Source organism: Cetorhinus maximus, chromosome 17, assembly GCF_964194155.1.
Source record: "Cetorhinus maximus chromosome 17, sCetMax3.hap1.1, whole genome shotgun sequence".
Classification (NCBI taxonomy): domain Eukaryota; kingdom Metazoa; phylum Chordata; class Chondrichthyes; order Lamniformes; family Cetorhinidae; genus Cetorhinus; species Cetorhinus maximus.
In genome coordinates, this window is record NC_135895.1 from 49,270,527 (window position 1) to 49,285,288 (window position 14,762).

A 14,762-nucleotide genomic window follows, 5' to 3' on the forward strand; every position below is an offset into this window, starting at 1 on the left:
AATCGCGCTTTTATTGCAACCACCCATCTCCTGACCGATTTCTTCACATGAGAGCTCATTGATTGGAAAATTACACCGGATCCACAGTGGAAAAAATATCCCTGTGTTTCAAACCTATTGCGTTTTGCGGCCATAAAAGGCGAGAAACATAAGTGTAAGCCACTTCTCTCCCAATTCTGAATGCTCAGTGAGATGCAAAGGCTTATTGAGATCAACTGGCCTTATTTTCCATAGGAAAACTGGTTGAAAAGTATAACGATCACTAAAATTACTCATTCCATTATTATTCGAAAAGCAATGGAACCTGTTGGAAAGTGTTCCACCAAAGCACAACATTTTTCTATGAAAAAAATTGCATTCTAGTTTTCATCTTAACTGAAAGGAAATTCATTGGAGAGAACCAAAGATATCAGAGGCTATGGAAGTACTGAAGAAGTCTCAACTATTTATCATAAATATTTTAAAATGAGAGAAATATTAGTTTATGTGTCTACCCCAAAATACATTTATTTTATCATATGTGCCTGGTGCTGCTCCTAGCATGCCCTTCCACACTCTGCATTCAATCAGGGTTGGTATCCTAACTTGCGATGATTAAAGGATCAGAATCGCAGAATTTTAATGGCACAGAAGGGGGCCATTCAGCCCATCGTGTCTGTACCAACTCTCCAAATGAGCATTATGACCTAGTGCTATTGCCTTGCCTTTTCCCCGTACCCCTGCACATTGTTTCTATTCAAATAATCATCTAATGCCCTCTTGAATGCCTCGATTGAACCTGCCTCCACCAGACTTCCAGGTAGTGCACTCCAGACTGGAACCACTGGTTGTGTGAAAAAGTTTTTTCTCACACCTGGATGGGGAATTTAGAACACAGGCACAGTCTCAGGCCAATGGATCCATCATTTAGGACAGAGTTGCAGAGAAACATCTTTATTCAAAGGGTTGTGAATCTTAGGAACTGTCTACCCTATGGGGTTATGAATGCTCCATTTTTGAGTGTATTTAAGACTGAGACAGATTTTTGATCTCTCAGGGAATTAAGGGATAGGGGGAGCAGGCAGGAAAGTGCAGTTGAGGAAGAAAATCAGTCATGATCTTACTCAACAGCAGACCGTGTGTGGGGAGCTGTATATTCTCTTCTTATTGTTCAGGGTGTCCAATCCTCAGAATTCAGTTACTAGACCAGGGACACTTACAGGTGCTTTCACCGGTTGCTTTGGCTTTCAAGGTGCTTGCAACCTCTTCCTGTGAGGCAGATGAATATTTACATCTGATGGTACATTGAACCTGGGTAACACCTGCAAAAAACAAGCGACCCAAAAAAGGCATCCGAGTACTGATCGATTTGCACAGGAACTCCTCTCTGGGTGTAAGAATTGGTCCCTATCAGAAGGGCCCTCAGCCCTCTTTGTCCATTAGCTCCTTTGGGACCAGACATGTCTTGCCCACATCATGTATGACATTTGGGATCATCTGTTCCAAGGACTAACCATACCCAGGAACTGGCTGGCAAGAACCAACTGGGAATGACCAGAAACACCCTGTTTAGTGACTATCGTGGCTACCTTTTGCTTCTTCTGTTTCTCAATTTTATCCTGAACAATATCCTACAATCAAGTTGGGTTTTTTATGCAATTTAAGAACTTAAAGAAGGAGGAAAGAAGCTAACAGGACAAAACAAAACTAATTAGAAGAGAAGAAACTGCACTCCTAACCATTTCCATGACCACACCCTCCAACTTGTATCACTCACCACCATCGTCCAATTATATTGTTAAACTCTGCAGGGGATAATAACAAATAAACCCAATTTTCTGAGGTTCACAAGTGTTCAGCTTGTTTTGCATTTGCTCCTTTACATTATTGTCATCCAATTCACATGTTCCATTCCTTATAACAAAAAACAATTAGCATTATGGCAAACACGTACTCCCAGAATTGGGGAAACATCTGCAAATTTCTGAAGCAAACACACCGCTAGACTCTTACATCCCTTTAAGGGCTAAATGATGCAGTTGGCCAATATATTTGTAATTGTGTTAGCCATTAGCTAGTTCAATGTTCTAATCATACATCCCACTTCTTTGGTGCCCACTTGATGCACCAAGTAATCGGGAGTGCCTGCCTCAGATCCCTGGAAGAGTAGACATGAATAGTCAACTGTTATGTTTATTCTTGTAGTAAAGTGAAGGATATTGAAGCATACACTAACCTTTAGAATTGGGGCTGGATGTTCAGAGTTTAGCCTACAAAACCAAATTCCATACATAATTGAATTTTTCGTTCTCGTCTGAAAAGTTGTTCTTTTCGCTTGCATTTCATGCAACAGTCTAAGTGTTTAATACAGACTGGCTCCAGGCAATATAAAAATCTAATCTGTTTCACTCTGCAGAAAAACCTTGCATTTATATCACACCTTTATTGCAGAAACAATCTTATGGCTCTTTACTGGGGTTGTGTGGGGTTGGGGGAATAAGCATAAAATAAAATGAAAATAAATAAAGCAATGGTTGCTAAACTATGGAGGGAGGGTTAGAAAGGTGAATTAAAACTTGGTTGAAAGATTTATAAATAGGGAGGGAAGATTTCTAAAGGGTGAGAGAGAAGTAGAGAGGGGTTCAGAGATGGATTTCCAAAGGGTAGGGAAGGTTACTGAAGACACTGCCACCAAGAGTGAAGACAAAGCTGAATGAGCAAAAGTCAGGGGACTAAAGGTTGTAGAAAGGGGCATAAAGCTGGGAGAAAGTTCAGAAACATGGCAAGGCCATGAGAAGATTTGAAGATAGGAATGATGATTTTAAATTCAGTGCCTGCGGAACAGGGAGCGAATATAAATCAGCAAGGACAGGAATAATAGGCGAGAGAGACTTTGAGCAGGACTAGATGTGGTGGCTGAATTTCAACAAGTTAGGATTTATGGGGATCGTCTCCAAGAGAAAAGCATTGGACAAATTGAGTCTAGCAGTGATAAAAGTTTAAACAAGCATTTCTTAGATCTGGTATAGATGCAGAAATGGACAAAGTCGAGGAGGTGGAAATAAATGCCTTATTGGGATGAAAGGACCTTTAAGGGCATTGAGTAGAATGGGCCTAAATTCTTGGGAGTTAAGATGAAGAGGGGATCTTATTGAAACATATAAAATTTTTAGAGCTCTTGACAGTTGCTAAAAGGCTGTTGCTCCTGGACTTGAGATTCAAGAACCAGGGAACATAGTCTTATGATAAGGTGTTGCCCATTCAGGACTGAGATGAAGAGAAAGTTTCTTGACTCAGCATATTGTGAGACTTTGGAACTCTCTGCCTCAGAGGGCTGTGGATGTTCAGTTATTGAGTATATGCAAAGCTTAAATCAATAGATTTTTGCACCAATGAGGAGCAGGTGGAAAAGGAAAGCTGAGATAGAAAATTTAGCATGATTGTTTTGAATGATGGAGCAAGTTCATGTGACATATGACCTACTCCTACTCCTATATCTTATGTTCTTACGATAGATAATAATGTGTGGTTTAATTTTAGCTCTGGATGAACAAGATGTAAAAGTTTTGCACAGCCTGTTCAGCCTGAGTGAATAGCCGGGAAAGGAAATAGTCTGTGGCAAAGCAGAGGAGTTTGTGATGGCAAAATTATGACTTAAACGACCTTTCCCTCCTTACTACCGATACAAGTTTGTTATTGCTAAAAACAACGGGATGGAGTTTCCACTATGGGCACAATTGGCAATCTGGGTGCAAATTGCACCATAAATTAGGCTGGTTTTCTGAAGTGCAGTTTTAGCTTAGACTTTCAACCAAACGTATTTGTATACCACAAACATAAAATCTTCCATGATCCAATGCAATTGGGCATTATAATAGAATGCTCTTACATGTAAAAAAAATTGCTGTATTTAAAATTGAAAACCTAGTATAGTTTTATTCATACTTAAAAATGAATTGATCACAAATTATAAGCATGTTTAACATGTTTAGTTCACTACCTGTGAAAGACCTAATTTTAAATCACTGAAATCACTTTAAAAAAGCTACACAGTAATTCTTCACTTAACATCAAAGTTGCGTTGTTTAGAAGTGCAACTTTAAGCGAAACAACATTAAGTGAATCAGATTTTTCCTTAAGAATTTATGTATAAACTGGAGTTAGATTATATATAAACTTGTTTTTCCCTTGGTCCCCAGCAAGTCTCTCCCCTGATCCGCAGTGAGTCTCTTCTTGAGCCCCAGTGAGTTTCTCCCAGTCCCTGCTTCCCGGATGTGGAAACAGTGGATCAATACTGTAGTACTTTTGGCTATTTGGAGTGAGGCGGTGAGCAAGCCAGCCAGTGGTGCACTTACCTGGCAGGGGAGGGACAATGATCAGGAGGGTTGTGCTCCCGGGATGGAGCTATCCATTGTACTCTGGGTGTGCTGATGCCTGCGATGCCCCTAAATGAGGTATACTTAGCTACAAAATTTGTGGTAGTGGGGGACTGCATTCGTGCTTTCTCCTGAAAAAAAAGAGTAGTGCGGGAGTGGTGCAGCAAGCTGGGTGGGAGCAAGGCAGCAAGCAGGTTGGGAGTGGGGCTGATCTGGGAATCTCCCAAGCCAACTTCCAAGGTTATAGACCAACCTCCTGACAGCAATGTTCGGTTGTTCTGCTAATGGCGATGACACCACATAATGCATATGATGACAATGCGCAACTTCGACGCCAACGATGCATGCAAATGACGTAAAAACAAAAATGACAACGCAAATCAGAAAAACAGGCCCTAAAGAATAAACAACCTAAAAATGAAACAACTTAACTGGGGTGACTTAAAGCAAGGACTTACTGTACTGGAAGCGGGGTGTGAGGAGCTGTAGTCGAGGTAGCTGTGGGAAGCTGTGTTGAGACTTACTGTACTGAATGATTTAGTAGTCACTCTAGCCCATTTCTTAGTACATTAAATATTTTAAATATTTATTGGTATACACTAGCCAGCTTATAAGTAAATTAAATATTTTTAATATTAAAAAGTTTTAAACATGTCTACCAGAGTCATTGTGCCAAAAAGAAGCTAAATTTCAAGAGCCATCTCAAATGGGTGAAATCAGTGGAAGCTCATCATTCTGATTAATTTGATCTGTGGGCATGACTGGTTTTTGGTGGGGCTGCCTTCAAGTGCGATGTTTTTCAAACCAGCAATAGATCGCAGAAACTATTTACCCTCAATATAACTTGTGCTTAACGTTCCCTGATCTTTTGCACTAGTTTGGCCAAGTTCTGACAGATTATACTGGTTTAGCAGAAATTCTTGGCCAATATGTGGAATTAGGGAAACTTTTCGCTTATCCATTGCCTGACTTGGGAAGACAGTCCAACTGCACAGGGGTAGTCATGTGGTTGAGGAAAATAAAAAGTTGGAACTTGGTATTGCAGCAGATGGAACTTGGTCCTGAATTGTGCTTTAAGGTGATGTCACTGAGGACATTATGCAGATGGGTCCCTGTGGAACTCCTGAGCTGACTGTGCAAGAGCAGAAAGAAAAGAAAGGTATGCTGGCTGTCTTTCGGCAGGCAGGAATGGAGCCAAGTGAGGTTAGTCTCATGAGGCTTTTAAAAAATTTAAGTGATCATGGGATGTGGGCATCGCTGGCTAAGCCAGCATTTAATGCCTTTTCCCTAACTGGCTTTGATAAGGTGTTGATGAGGCGCCTTCTTGAACTGCAGCAATTCACGTGCTGTAGGTGCACCCACGGTGCTGTTAGGAAGGGAGTTTCAAGATTTTGACCAGGTGACAGTGAAGGAACGGCGATATAGTTCCAAGTCAGGATGGTGAGTGGCTTGGAGAGGAACTTGCAGGTAGTGTTGTTCCCATGCATCTACTGCCCTTGTGCTTCCAGGTGGTAGAGGTTGCAGGTTTGGAATGAGCTGTCAAAAGAGCCTTTGTAAGTTGTTGCAGTGCATCTTGTAGATGGTACAAACTGCTACCACTGTGTGTCGATGGTGGAGGAATTAATGTTGAAGGTGGTAGAAGGGGTGCCAATCAATCGGGCTGCTTTGTCCTGGATGGTGCCAAGCTTCTTGAGTGTTCTTGGTGCTGCACTCATCCAGGCAAGTGGCTGGACAACAAAGGACAGCTGATAAAAGATGTTGATGTGTTTGACAATATTAAACATTGAAGAGGAGTAGAGAAGCAAAAGGAGCAATAACTCACCAGTCAGAGATGATATAATTCGTGAATTTGACCAGGGCAGCCTTGGTACCGTGACGAGGAAAGCTGAACGGAAGCACTTCAAACTCTGAGTTTTGGAAGAGGTGACATGGAGTTGGGAGGCAAAACTTCAACCTTAGCAAGGAAAGGGAGGTTAGTGAAGATAAATAGTTGAGGGTTTTTTGAAGAGTTTTTGATTGGCGGTTTTGAAAGAGGCATGTTTGGGCTCCCTATGCCCAGACATAATTAACAATACCTCTAGCGTGAGGATCAAGAGTGGTAATTTAGTAGTCAGGAACTCAGTTGGAAGCACACTGAAGAACAAGAGGTTGCTCTTTTAGAAGAAATGAACTTGGAGTAGAAAGATAGGAGAGAACTTACATCTTGATAAGGGGTTGTATTGAGAGTGGGTGGCATACTGATGTAGGCAGTGATGCAACTGAAGAGGTAACTAAGTGGATCACCACAATCTGAGAGACAAGGAAATTAATTTAAATTAGAAGAAAATAATGGGATTTGAAAGATTCAGGTTTTAAATTTTTAATTGAGGCGATCCATGTTACATATAGAAGAAAGCACAGCACTGTAGAATGCTAATTTAACAATATTAGAATTACCAGCATAACTATATCATTTTAATAACTTTAAACTAATAGAAGAATTTACAATTTGCAAAATCATGTTTTGAATGCATTTAATTTTTTTAAAAAACTGATGCAGTAACTAGTCATCATTTATCATTTTCACTTTGAATTTAATATTCTATTACTGCTTTGTTTGTTTGAAGGCTGCAGCTTTACAGCCACTTTTGATTCAGAAAAATGTGGTTTCTGCTTTGCTGTAGTATAAATATGGAGTCAGGTCCTGATTGGATTGCCAGATATGCTAAAGCTAATCCCTCAAGAAAGCCATTTTCCACCAACATAGTCTCTGTCCACTATGAAGCTGGATTTAAAATACATTCAGGGTCCATCCACTCCCTGGGCATGTTATAAACTTATCGAATATTTTTTAAATGCTGTACCAAGAGAGATCTATATTGTCAGAGGGGCTTTTTTGATGAGTTTCTCAGCTGCCTGTTCAGGCAGATGTAAAAAATCTTCAGCTGCTCTTCGAAGAGCTATCCTGATGTCCTGGTTAATACTTATCCTCGATTTACACAACCAAAGTAGATTAACTGGTTACTTACCTCAAATTGGTTGCCAAATTTGACCAACTACACTTCAAGAAGTATTTCATTGGCAGTGAAGTGCTTTAGGACTTTGTGAAGACGCAAAAAGTACCATATAAATCTAAGTTGCATTAGCACTGAGAAGACCAAAGAAGATTTAATAGATAATTTTTTTAATTAGGGAAGGTTTTAGATAGTGAATAGGGAAAACCTGTTGCCTGGTTTTGAGGAGTCGCTGCCAAGGGTCAATTCAATATTGTCACTAACAAAATTAGCAGAGATCTTAGGAGAAATTCCTTAACATGGAGAGTTGTTGGAGGGTGTAGTGCTTCATCATAGGGCCTGGCTGATGCAGAGATTATTGCATCTTTTAAATGTTTGATGGAGACAATGATGCAAGGCTATGAGGAGAGCAGAGGGCAGGGGATTCATTTTGGATTGCTCTGGCAAAGAGCTGATGTCGGCATGATGGGTAGAGTGGCCTTCTGTGCTGTAAACTTTTACGGTTCTAAGCGCTTTCTTTTCTGTGTTTCTTTTCTAGTGAGAGGTATGGCCAGCCGTTGGGTCTTGCCATCTGCAACTGTCAATTTTAGTTGGACGACATAGCTAACTGACTAGCTCTACCAAAAATCCGACACAGGCACAATGGGCTGAATGTGCTCCACCTGTACTGTATCTGTGCTTTTGTTGACTCTATGAACTGCAGCTTTAGAAATTGCACATACTGAGTAAAGAAACGTATACAATTATGTGTCCTTGTTAAGCAGCTGTTGGTTAGAACATATAATGTTACTAGTCAAACAAAAATCTTCCAAGCAAACTGCAATTCTGAATCGGTGATAATAGGAACCTAGAAACAAGAGTAGGTATTTCAAACATTCTCTGCCATTCAATTAGCTCAAGGCTGATCTGCACATCCACTCCATTTGTCTGCTTTAGCTCCATATCCCTTGATATTGTTACCTACAAATAGGTAGATAATAATTTACTATTAGAGAAGAATTAGTCAATTCTAAAACAATGTCATGCTAATGTTCTATATTTTTATTTTAACTATTAAAATGCAGGATGAGCAGTTGCACATGAAGACTGGGTTTGCTTCTGCAATCAATAGCATCATATTCTTAAATAATTTAGGGTTGGGATCTTAAACTTTTCACATTGTACCATAAATAATGACACATAATGTGGGGATTCCACTTTGTTGTACTTGTAACCTTAGTCTGTGGGAATCAATATTTCTGTAGAAATAATCCAGCATCATAAAGACTTCGATTTTTTAAATAAGCCCAATGCAATCTCTATGCAGTGTTAATTAGAATCAGGTATTTTAAAGTAAAGATTTGCTTAACAAGTTTTTTAAAAGTACTTAGAAAGTGAAAAATTGTGGACCATGGACATGACTTTTATACATCAACACATGTATCAATGTAATTCCTAAATGACAAGTTAGTAAAACACTATTAAGAACGGAATGTTTGTAGAGCATGAAGAAAGAATGTACAGTTCAGAAGGTTTGGACTGTTGTGAAATATTGTATAGAAAGTGTCAAGTCACAGTCAAACTATCAACTCAGTGTCTATTCACTCCCCCTCACATTTAATCACTCCCATCATCACATGCAGAACAAAGTTATTACAAATGGCCAACTGAAAAAATATTAGCTCATTATACAAATAATAGCAGCCCTTTTCCCCATTTAAATTGGGGGAGTTCTGTTAGGGAAATAGGTGATCGTCCAAATGATGTACAGCCTGATTTATACAAACGGCGACTGATATCATGAAGAAATGCAAGTAGTTGTTCATTATACATCTCTAGGTTTTGATCAAAAAATGTGATTAAATTGGTAGTTGGATTTTAATCAAGGGTGGCTACATCCAAAGATGCTTGACCATTGGAATTGGTGGAATAGTGGAACCACTCCCGTACTCAGTGCCCTACATGGGTTCCCAGTTAAACAATACCTCAATTTTAAAATTCTCATCTTGTTTTCAAATATCTCCATGCTCTCACCCCTCCCTATCTCCAGCCCTACAACCCCGAGATATCTGTGCTCCCCCAATGCTGGTCTCTTGAACATTGGCGATTTTAATGGTTTTACCATTGTTGGCCAAGCCTTCAGCTACCATTACTAAGTTCTCGAATTGTCTCCCTAAGTCTCTCTGCATCTCGACCTCTCCTTCCTCCTTTAAGCGGCTCCTTAGACCTAACCCTTTGACCAAGCTTTTGACCATCTGTCCTAATTTTGCTTTACCATACTATTGAGACGGACTCGTGTGACGGACTCCAAACATTAACTCTGTTTTTCTCTCCACAGATGCTGTTAGACCTGCTGAGCTTTTCCAGCATTTCCTGTTTTTGTTACACAGACGCATGTGCTTGTTGTACTGTCATTGAATTTTCAAATCCCTGTAACTGGGTACTGCATTGGAATAAAGAGCGCATACTCTACATAGTCTGCAAGCGCAGTTTCATTTGTTTCGAGAATAAAGATATGGATTTCGTTCGAATGTACTATATAAGGGGGCAAAAGCCTGGCTGTTTGAATAGGAATCTCAAACTATTGTCGCTTACAGATTACAAGGTGCACACCGTCACTATGGCAAGTCTCAGCATTAATAAATATGTTCCGTCTCACCTGAATATAAACATACACATACTTCGATGTTAAAAGCTTCGTTAAACGCGACCTTTACCTATTGTGACCTCTTTTCAAGTCTTCACGTCTTTCTTCAGATAGAAAGCACACTGCAGCACGTTTATCGAAACATCCTGATTTGAAAGCCCCAACACACATCTCTGCCCATCCACAGCCACCGGCAAGTTTCAGAAGGGATTTTTGAGTATCTTGCAATCCCAATTTAATTACAACGTTTGTTATTCGCCTTTCCACGGAACATTTAATACTGAAATCAGCTGCCTGAGTAAATAAATCAGGCAAATAGACAAAGAGATGCAGAGAGGTGAGGGCGAGGACTTTTTAAAAAATGTTATTTTAGTTCTATTGTACGGAAAATAGTTTCGACGGTTCACTGATGTGCATCTTTAAATCTCTGCTTATATAACGCAAAAAAAAACCTAAGGGGACATTCTTATTTAAATAGTCGTGACTGTTCTGTAGGGTTCACCTGCATTTTGCGCAGCGACAGAGGTCAAGTGGAGTACAAACAAGTTGGAGATCGTCCTGGGAGTCTGGGCTATCAGGATCCGAACATCGTGACTTCGTCATGAGTCTTTGGAGATAATGCATTAAACCGTCCCACAGATGATCTGTTATTTAACCGTGCAGCCATCCGTTTCAGTATGATTAATGAATAAGTCAATGGCATTTAAGCAAATGAAAGCCCCGACGCATGATAGACATTCACTTCAAAGCCTCCAACCACTGCAAGCTGACTTTCCCTATGGGTCTAATTTTATATTGCCTTTGTTCAATCTGTTTTCAAATGTAAGTTTGGTGGCCCATTTATGATGCCTGATGAACGGTTATTTGTCAGGAATTAACTAAACTACAGCACATGCTGTTTTACATTAACCCTGGCACATGAACACTGATGTGTAATAATAGGAAGATTACCGTACACCAAGGATGATTGATATAAATTCAGAATGTTTCTGGAAGCCACCACTTTATGCTTCAGTAAAAATTATAGCTTAGAAACAGAATAACTATTATGGGGATTAAGGCATAGTTATTAACTACTGAAGTCTCTCCGTCATTGAGTGATTCTTATTTCTTACCAAGTTTGCAGCATGGATGGTACAATTGTTAATTTCTTCAGTGTAATTGTTAGCACACACCAATAAAATTGAATGCACCACCAGTTGCATTGGCAGAAGCAACAGTTGGTAACACAGAAGCAGGGTACAAAGTGATCGAAAATGATCTTGGTAGGTAAAAAGTGCAACAGATTTTCCTTACATGAACCCTTAGGGGACATGGAGATTAAGGTTTGTGGAAGATTGGTCCAGTCCTTAATTGTTCATGGTTAAAAGCAGTTGGCAAAGGAAGCACGTTGGGATGTGTACAGCTGGAGTTGTTGGTTGTGAACTCTTCAAGCATGGTCATTTTTGGGCTTAATGTACAGCTTAGAAAAATTTAATTGTTCATTCAAAAATCTATGGAGGCATGTCAACCTATGGGCGTTTTTTGGGTTCTGGAGAATTTGCCGGCTTAGCGATGTGACCAACTGGGAGATACTAGAATCTCGAGTAACTGTAACAAAACAAGCTACCTGGCAAGCTACTTCTCAAGGAGGGTAATGTTTTTAACAGTATATGGGTCCCAAAGGGCTACACTTAACTCTGAGTGTGGTCTAACCAATGTCTGGTGCAGCATTTCCTTTACTGTAGCTGGAGAGCGATGGAAGTTCCATTTCACAAACCCAAGTATTTTGGGTGCCTTGGAGGCTGCATATTGACTTTTTGCAACACATTTCAAATTATTTTGGATGTGGACTCCTAAGCAATGACATTCTTCAGTAATTTCAAGGGGCAATCATGTATTGTATCATTGGGCACTGATGAACATCGAGTATTGCTGATTCGCATGTTATATTTCTCTATGTTGAATTTCATTCCCCATATATTGGCCCATTTGGCGAGATTATTTAGATCCTCCTGAAGGCTAACCTCATCTGCTGCTTCAGTAATGGCTCTGTAGACTTACAAGGCTCTCAGAGTCTCTCAGATATATGTGGTACCTGCATGCAGCAGGTCTAATGTTTCCAAAGTTCACAAAGCGTCCTGATTAACTGCAATTTCTCAGCCCCCCAAAAAATACAATTAGCCACGAACTTTTTGATTTATTTAGATCTACAAATAATGTCATACATTCCAAACCAATACATGATTCAAGAATTTGTAAATTTATATAGTTATCCATGTATGTTGCTATAACTTCAGGAAATTTCATCTCCACTTGCGTCTCCTCACAGTTCACAAAGCTCCATTGTATTCCTTAGCCCTATCGCCTGTGCTAATTCTCTGCTCCTCAAATGTTGCATAAATAATTTCAGTGCATGCATAACATGCTGCTCCTCACCCCCTTTCAGGGCTTCCAGGTAGCCTTAATGTGGTATTTTGTATATAATTTATGCTTCAAGTTTGCAACAACAATGCACAGAATATTTCACTGGCCTTATCTCCTGCATTCTCTTTTTGACAGATTTGCAAATCCACCCAATTGAAATCAAGCTGGCTTATGATCAAGAGCCGTGTATTCTGTTCACACTTGTTTCTCAACTCTGCATGCTCCCATTGCACATCCTAGCTTGATCAAAATTGTTCCTGGCTTGGTGACTATACTGTCAATTTTATGTATTAATTTTATAAAGGCTATCTATCTCAATTTGGAAAAAAATGTATTTTCAATAAGAGATAAGCCAAAAAATACTGACATCAGTTTTACCATCTTATTCTGAAGTAGCTGGTCTTTTTGCTATTGTTCTTCAGCGTCTTCTTCCCCACCACCATCATCTGCAATGCAGCCAGAATGATACCAGAACTTTTGTGCTGAAGACCTCCCAAGTGCTCAAACTGCTGTTGGTCCCCCCAACTAATGCCGCTGTAATTTATAAAATGTTCTCCAACTCATCAGGAGATCAACTAGTGGGCGGAATTTTCCCAGGATTGCACGAAGTGCGCTAGTGAGCAGGTCAAATGGAACTCTAGCCACCGACGAAAATGGTGGGTTTTCACGCTGGATCTTCCCGAGCACGTCTCATTATTTATGCATTCCCCAGAAACACGCTGTTTCAATAGAGGGTGGGTTCTCATTCGCCTACTCGCCATCATCTCGCTGATGCATCACACCAGCCGCCATCTTTAAAAGGCAGCCGCCAGCAAAGCGCTCATTGCCACCAGCTCACCACCGCTGCCCGGGAGACATGGCCAGCAAAGGCAAAAAGACTGCAGCCCTAGCTTCAACGACGGGTCCCTCGAGTGACTGCTGGATGCCGTGGAGGCCCGACGGGATTTTCTCTATCCCCGATCTGGTTGCAGGATGGGTAGCAGCGTGGGAGGCGGTGGCAGTGGTGGTCAGTGCCAACACCCTGCAGAAGAGGACAGCCACCCAGTGCTACAAAAAGATGAATGATCTCCTCCATTCCACCAGAATAAGCCACTCTTTTCATCACTCCCAACTCACCCACTCACAAACCCATCACACACCCACAGGGACAAAATAAAAACAGAATTACCTGGAAAAACTCAGCAAGTCTGGCAGCATCGGCGGAGAAGAAATCAGTCAACGTTTCGAGCCCTCATGGCCCTTCAGCAGAACTGAAGCATAGTTTCAACAAGGGAGAAATATAAATTGGTTTAAGGTGGGTGGGGGGGAAGAGACACATTGAGGGTGTGGTGTGAGCAGATAATCAAAAGATGTCAGAGACAAAAGGGTCAAAGAGGTGTTGAAGGTGGTGGTCTTTGTCTGAGAAAAGTGCTAATTAAGAATGCAAGACAGGATATTCAAAGTACAGCTCTAGTGGGGGTGGGGTGGAAAGACTAAAGGTTTTAGTTTTAGATTTAAAAATAATGGAAATAGGTGGGGAAAGAAGAATCTATATAAATTATTGAAAAAAAAGGCGGGTGGGGGGGGAAAAGAAACGGGGTGGGGATGGGGGGAGGGGGGTTTAAGATCTAAAGTTGTTGAATTCAATATTCAGCCCAGAAGGCTGTAAAGTGCCTAGTCGGAAGATGAGGTGCTGTTCCTCCAGTTTGCGTTGGGCTTCACTGGAACAATGCAGCAAGCCAAGGACAGACATGTGGGCAAGAGAACAGGGTGGAGTGTTAAAATGGCAAGCGACAGGGAGGTTTGGGTCTTTTTTGCGGACAGACCGCAGGTGTTCCGCAAAACGGTCGCCCAGTTTGCGTTTGGTCTCTCCAATGTAGAGGAGACCGCATTGGGAGCAACGAATGCAGTAGACTAAGTTAGGGGAAATGCAAGTGAAATGCTGCTTCACTTGAAAGGAGTGTTTGGGCCCTTGGACGGTGAGGAGAGAGGAAGTGAAGGGGCAGGTGTTGCATCTTCTGCGTGGGCATGGGGAGGTGCCATAAGTGGGGGTTGAGGAGTAGGGGGTGATGGAGGAGTGGACCAGGGTGTCCCGGAGGGAACGGCCATAAGTGGGGGTTGAGGAGTAGGGGGTGATGGAGGAGTGGACCAGGGTGTCCCGGAGGGAACGGCCATAAGTGGGGGTTGAGGAGTAGCCCTGATTCACTGTCAGTGCAAGGGACATCACCATTTACTCTTTCACACACACTGTCATTGTCCTCATCCCATCCAATGGACCGTTCACCACCCATACAGGCCAGGCATTCTTATCATCTGGCCCAGCAGGAGTCCTGATGCACTCTAACCAACTCTATCCATGCAGGACAAACTGGCTCAAAACAGGAGGGAAAGGTCGCAGACAGG

General features: G+C 41.2%; 1 non-coding gene across 1 annotated transcript; it reads left to right on the forward strand.

The window, feature by feature from the left end:
- Window positions 1–4,326: 4,326 nt before the first annotated feature.
- Window positions 4,327–4,489, forward strand: LOC144692846 (U1 spliceosomal RNA). Its single transcript, XR_013579404.1, has one exon. It is a non-coding gene; the product is annotated as a U1 spliceosomal RNA (small nuclear RNA).
- Window positions 4,490–14,762: the final 10,273 nt, after the last annotated feature.